This window comes from Carlito syrichta, unplaced genomic scaffold, assembly GCF_000164805.1.
Source record: "Carlito syrichta isolate Samal-C Ts95f unplaced genomic scaffold, Tarsius_syrichta-2.0.1 Scaffold304825, whole genome shotgun sequence".
NCBI lineage: Eukaryota > Metazoa > Chordata > Mammalia > Primates > Tarsiidae > Carlito > Carlito syrichta.
This window is the reverse complement of record NW_007248921.1, coordinates 282,914-289,942: the sequence shown is the minus strand read 5'-3', so window position 1 is coordinate 289,942 and position 7,029 is coordinate 282,914.

Genomic DNA, 7,029 nt, shown 5'->3' with positions numbered 1-7,029 from the left:
TTAGTGAGATACTAGATACCCTCTTTTAAAGAGTATCTAATTAGTTTGCTTTTAGATAACATTATTCATATTTTCTTTGTTTCCTTTCAGATCAACATCAGTGCAGCATTACATAGACACAACCAATGTAGTGTTACTTAGAAATACTCACTATTGCTAGTAATGAATATCTTTGCTAGAAATGATTTTATATATGAAAAGTGGGTTCAAGCAAAAACAAGTGAAGTTTCAACTATTTCGATTGGCATAGGCTTTAATAAACAAACATAAAAAAATGATATACTCTCAGCAGCAAATGCAGAAAATATACTTATTCCAATGACAAAATAGCTATATTTCAGGCTTATCGGACTGAATTTAATTAGTTTGCCTTTTGGTCTACATGTTAGAAATTAAATAACTTTCCTTATATGAATGTATTTTCTACATGATTCTAATATTTGAAATACATTATAAAATTAGGTGAATCTATGACTTCTTCTCATAATAAATTTATGTCTAGATTGCTTTCAAATTAGTTGGAATTGAAAGGAAAAAATATCCAGGAAGATTGTAATGAAATAAGACACAAATAAGCTTCTCAAAGAGAACTATTTTATATTTGCTTATGATGAATAAAAGAGGGTAATGAAGTCCTCTGAATACTTTTTTTTCCCTCTACAGGCACTTATAAAATAGAGAAAATACAAGAAAAAAATTCAATTAATAAACCACAATCTTTATATTTAAAATCTACTATTTACATATTACTGTAAAGCCATTGTAGTGGCATTGCAGTTAACTCAATGACATCTATTCCATGATTGATTTTCTTTCCCTGAGTCAACCATGACAATTCCTTCTTTTTCATTGTCAATAATTAGTTCAGAATGGAAATGTGACCCAAATTTTGTGGATTAAAATTAATGATAAGTCAACTGAGGTATCTAAAAAAAGTTTTCCCTCAAATGAGAGCACCAGGAAGAAATGTTTTCTCTTCTGCCCCTGGAAGAACAGGTGTCAGGAACTTCTGTTTCCATCTTGCTACCTACTTAAATATGAAGTCAGCACCAAGGATCTCACAGCAGACCAAAGGAAGTGAAGACATTTTTGACAGCTCCACCAACCAGCTCTGGAGCACTTACCCTATGGTAGGATTCTTATTTCATAATTCCCATTACATTAATTTATTGTATTTACTTATTGCCTCCCTCCCCACTAGAATGTAAGCTCCATGAAGCAATGACATTGTGTTGTTCGCTGCTGGCTCTCCAAAGCCTGGGCTAGTGGCTGGTGCAAGCTACTAATTTTGTCATATTAACTCACTGATGAACAAATTTTATTGCTTTAAAGACAGCTTGAATTATGTCTTTCATTTTCTTGTAGCTGAAAGCATATTGGTGAAGACAGTTTTTTAGCGTCTTGAAACAAGCAACCATTAGCTTTGAATTTTCCTAGCATTCAACATGGTGGCTGCAAAGTAATTCTACTGTAGGGAGACAAACTTTAAGTCTCCATACAGAGAATAATGAGCAGTAACGTAACTCAAAGACAAGAAATACATCATATTTCATGAGAAGATATATACAGCCATTCAATCACCATGTAGCTGTGTTCAAGCATGCCATCACCTTGGGCTCTGCCACTCCAGCACACAATTTTTTCAACTAGTATTGGGACCCAACAGAACTCCTAATTAAAACATTTCAAATATTCAGGGAGCAATGATCGTAGAGTCTAACATTGAAAAGCAACAACAAAAACAACAAAGAAAGCTCCAAAACATTCAGAGAAAGAATTAGGGAACAAAACATCAGAAATTCTGGATCAAATATTTGTTTTAAAACGCTAAAGAATTGGAGAAATGATAGACTTATTGAGCAGCCACCTTGAAGTGATGCATAAATCCAATAAAAGGCAGCATAATCGAAGGATGTGATGTAAAAGGAGCTGGCAGATCTCAGGAAAACATAAGAAGGAAAAAGAAAAACAACATCAAAAAATTCACATTACCATTATAAATTAAAATAAACATTTAAGAAACAGAGACACGAACATGAAGAACAGGCTTGAGAAAATAAGACAAATAAAATAGAAATGGAACTTACACATACACATAATTGGCAACACATTATAGATCTGAACTAAAAAAGATATTTTTAAATGCATAAAATTATTGTCTCTGAATAGGAGAACAAAACATACATAGATAATAAAAATGCATACATAAGTAATTTTAAAAACCTTTAAAACATTTGATTCTTTGTTTGCCAAGAAAAACATCTGAACTTCATTTGTTGATTAAGTGTCTCCACCAACTACATGGTATTTGCCACTAAAGATAATGTTTTTATATATTTTGAGTGCCCAGAGTAGTGCTTGATAACAATAATCACTTAGTACACATTTGTCAAATGTACGAATAACAAATTAAATATAGACATGAATAATTCTGTCCATTTGAAAAAAAATCATTGAGTAGAAGTCCAGTAAAGTTATTTTAATTTAAACAAGCTCACCAACAAGGCCATGAAAAACCAGGCTGAACTTAGACATCTCTACAACAGCCTTCACCATCATAAGAACAACAAAATAATACCTAAACTAAGACTTTCAACTTAGCCATGTTGCCATTCAAAGTTAAAAGCAGTAGAAAAACTACTCAGCTATGTAAGAATATAAGGATTATAACTTATAGTGTTATTAGAAAAAAAGGGATAATTTAATCTATCCAAGGTAGAAATGAAGCCAAATAATGCGTTCAGAATGTAAGTATTAGTAGCAAAGGACTAACTGAGAGGAAAAATCTAATTGCATATGTATAAAATATAGGGCTTCTAGAAGGAGCAGACTTTCCATTGTGACCTAGCAGAGAATCTCAACAAAGTATAAAAGGTATTAGAGTTAACAAGGTAAGGAAGAATTATGAACACTTATAGCCACATAATAGATTATAAATATTATAGATTCAATATGAAAAATAGAAAAAGAACATGAAGCGACAATTTATTTTAAAAGATATCCAGATAGAAATGTGAACATCTTGTTTATAATTGAAACTGAAACTGCATTTTCAACACATCAGCTTGACAAAGACAAAAACACTATAAACTTTGTTTTGGCGTGAATATGGGAGAAAGAGTCATCCTCAAACAGTGTGAATGGAAGCAGATATTAGGGAAAATACTTTTATAAGGAGAGAAATTTGAAGCTACCTGTATTATATCTATGTATAAATAAATATATATACACCTGTACTGTACATATATGCATATACACACTATGTATGTGTGTATATATACATGCACGTAAACATGCAGAGAGAGACACAGAGAGACAGAGATTTAGTAAAAAGAATTGGCTCATGGACTATGGTGTATAAGAGGTCTTAACATCTGCCATCTGCAAGCTGGAGACCCAGGACAGCCAATAGTATGGTTCTAGTTTTCTTTAAAGGCCTGAGAACCAGGAGGCCCCCGGTGCAAGTTCTAGACCAAGTCCAAGGACCTGAGAACCAGGAGCTCTGGTGGGTGTACGACCCAGCCTGAGGACAGATGAAGACCAGTGTCCCAGGACAGTCTGACTGAGAGAGTTAATTCTCCTTTTCTTCTACCTTTTTGTTCTATTCAGGCCTTCTGTGGATTGGACAATGCCCACCCACATTGAGGAGGGGAATCCATCTTGTCAGTCTACTGATTCAAATGCTGATCTCTTTCAGAAACACCCTTACAGACACATCTAGAAATAATATTTAACCAGATAGCTAGGCTTCATGTGATCTGGTTAAATTGACAGAATTAATCATCACAGTCAGATAGGCATTTGAGGATCAGTATACCAGAGATGAACTTGAACTTTCTTACCCTTCAGTTCTACTTTTCTTCTCTTATAAATATGAAACATGAAACTCTATAACTACCAGGAGAAAACACAGGCAATTTTCTTTTCTTTTCTTTTTTTTTTTTTTTGAGTTGGAGTCTCACTCCACCGCCCAGACTGGAGTGCAGTGCCTGCTCCCAGCCACCGCAGCCTCGACTTCCTGGGCTCCGGTGATCCTTCTGCCTCAGCCTTCTAAATAGCTGGAACTACAGGCGCACACTACCACGCCCGGCTGATTTTTGATTTATTGTAGAGATGAGGTCTCGCCAAATTGCCCAGGCGGGTCTCAAACCCGCGGGTTCAGGCAATCCACTCACCTCAGCCTCCCAAAGGTGCGAGATTACAGGCTGAGCCACCGAGCCTGGCTGCAATTTTCTTCTATAACCAGGATTTTGAAAAATATATTCTAATTTGACTACAAAATTTTTAAAAATCTTCATAATCTTCATGACAAATAAAATTATAAGTAAAATCAAAAGAAAATGGATTAGAAGAAATAAAAAGTGAATGCCCTTATTATACAAATAGCTTTTGAAAAATTGAGAAATAAAATACAAAAATTCTATAGAAAATAGACACTCAGGTAAACTCACACACACACACACACACACACAATATTTCTTGCAAATAATGGAAGCATTATCTACAATTACAAAATATTGAAAATATATCGGAGATTACAAAAAATATCGGAGATTAGCTGAAAAAACCTATAGTATGTAAACACAATGGAATAATATGCAGCTGGAAAAACTTTGAGAAGGTGCTTTATGAATTGATGTAAAGATATTTCCATAAAATATTTTTAAGCATAAAAAGTGCAAAATGACATAAATAGTGTGCTAATTTGATGTAAGGAAAACGGAGAAATAAGGAAATATACATTTATCTGCTTATCTTTATAAAAGAAACTCAGGAAACCAGAAAATACTAAAGTTGATCAACCACAAAGGGAGAGTGGAGAAAGTGGAAAATATAGTCACCCCTCTGTATCCATGGGGGATTTGTTCCAGGGCCCCCACAAACATCAAAATCTGCAAATGTTCAAATCCCTTCTATAAATGGTGTCATATTTACATATGACCTAAGCACATCCTTCTTTAAATTGTCTTTAGGTTACTTATAATCCCCAATACAATGTAAGTACTTGCTATATTATTTTTTTTTGTATTTTTTCTTGTTGTATTGTAATTTTGTATTTTTTCTTTGAATATTTTCAACTTGTGGTTGGTTTAGTCATGGGTGTGAGTAGGAAGAATCAACTCTAAATTAGGAGAAAGTGATAGTTTTCTAAACATGCTTCTTGTCTTATTTTGAATTTTGGAAAAATACCAATATTCAATGTAGTCAAAAAGCAGTTAAACCTATAAGGATTTGAAGAGAGAAGAAGCTGAAAACAATCTGAAATAAATTCAACTGTGTCAAATGAATAACATAGTCTCATTAGAGAGAAAAAATTGAATTCAAATAATATGTGAGCATACACATGAGCCCAAAGTGTCTCCAACTGACCACATCTGGGACGATTTGGGCACTGAAATAACTGAAGACTATAATTAGTTATAAATCATTAGGGAAATAGGAATTCCTACATTCATATTAACAGTAAGTAGATAAATTATTTTTAAATACATTGGGAGAAGTGTTGACTGATACATTTGGAGAAAGTGCTGGATTCAAAAAACCACCATTCTGAAATCATCAGTTTTCATGGGTTCCTCCAAGTACCATTAAGAGATACTAGATCTACATGGGGGGGGCATTTGATGAGGATAGGGATGTGTTTATGATTGCAAAATATCTCTCCACAGAATGCTTATTCATTACAGGAAAACATAGTAACTACAAACCGAGATATTGGATAATTATCTTGAGCAGATGATCACAATTAATAGCACCCAATAACCTTCAGAAGAATACACCATCGCTTTTGCAGACATCCAGAGTAAATGTTTTTGTCGAAGCTTAGACTTAGGTCGCGTTTAAGCAAGAGGAAGCATCAGACAAACCAAAAAGTGAGAGGTGCTCTATTACAAAAACAAAGAGCAAAGGAGGTGGTTGTTTTCTTTAAAAGTGCCAGTGTCTTACAAGACAAACAAAGACTGAATAGCTGTATGAACTAAAGCAGGGATCCTCAACCTGTCTGTGGCCTGTTAGGAACTGGGCCACACAGCAGGGGATGAGCCTCAGGCTATTGGACTACGGTAGCTCTGCCTTCTGTCAGATGAGCAGACATTCGATTCTCACAGGAGCATGAATCTTATTGTGAATTGCACATGCGAGTTTTGTGACCTGTGCATGATCCTCTCATCCTCTAATCCCTGTTCCTATGTGCTGAAAAATTGTCTTCCATGAAACTGGTCCCTGATCTAAAGAGGTTGGGGACTGCTGGATTAAAGGACCCTGACAACAAAGTGCAATATATAACTCTAGACTGCATATGGAACTGGAAAAATTTTTTTTGTTATACTAGAAATGACACTACTGGTCAGTTGCCAAAATTGGAGTCTGAACATCAGATTAGATAAAATATTGCAACAATATTAAATGTACTGATGTTTATAACTCTAGTATGGCTATGTAAGAGAAGATCTATTCTTTGGAAATACAATGAAATATTGGGTTGAAAAAAAGGGGGAAATCTCAGTACAGATGGTTAGCTTGAGATCCTCCTTTGGTAGTTATTTTTCTATGTTGACTTGACTTGACTATAGTGCTCAGTTGCTTTTGTCAAACACCAGTCGATGTTGTTGTGAAGTTGTTTTTTTAAAGTGATTAATATCTCAATTAATAGTCTTTGAATGAAGCAGACCATCCTCCATCATATGGATAGGCTTCAGTCTTAAGAGAAAAGACAGGTTCTTTTTTCTGCTTCCAGACTGCTGTCAGACTCAGGATGCAACATTGCCTTTTTGCAAGAAGGAAGACACAAGGAGTGATTGTACAATGTCCTAATAACATAAATTCTGACTATTGCTTTTACCAAAAGAAAAAAAAGATACATAATTTTGAGAGTCTAGGGAAGGTAAAATTTGAGGAAGTACAGTAGAAAGATATCTTCTCCACTGCCACAAGAGGAGAAAAATAGATAATGAATAACAAATAATTAATTAAGAAAAAATAGTATAAATATTTTATATGGATAAACTGTTAGTACCAGAATAAACAGTT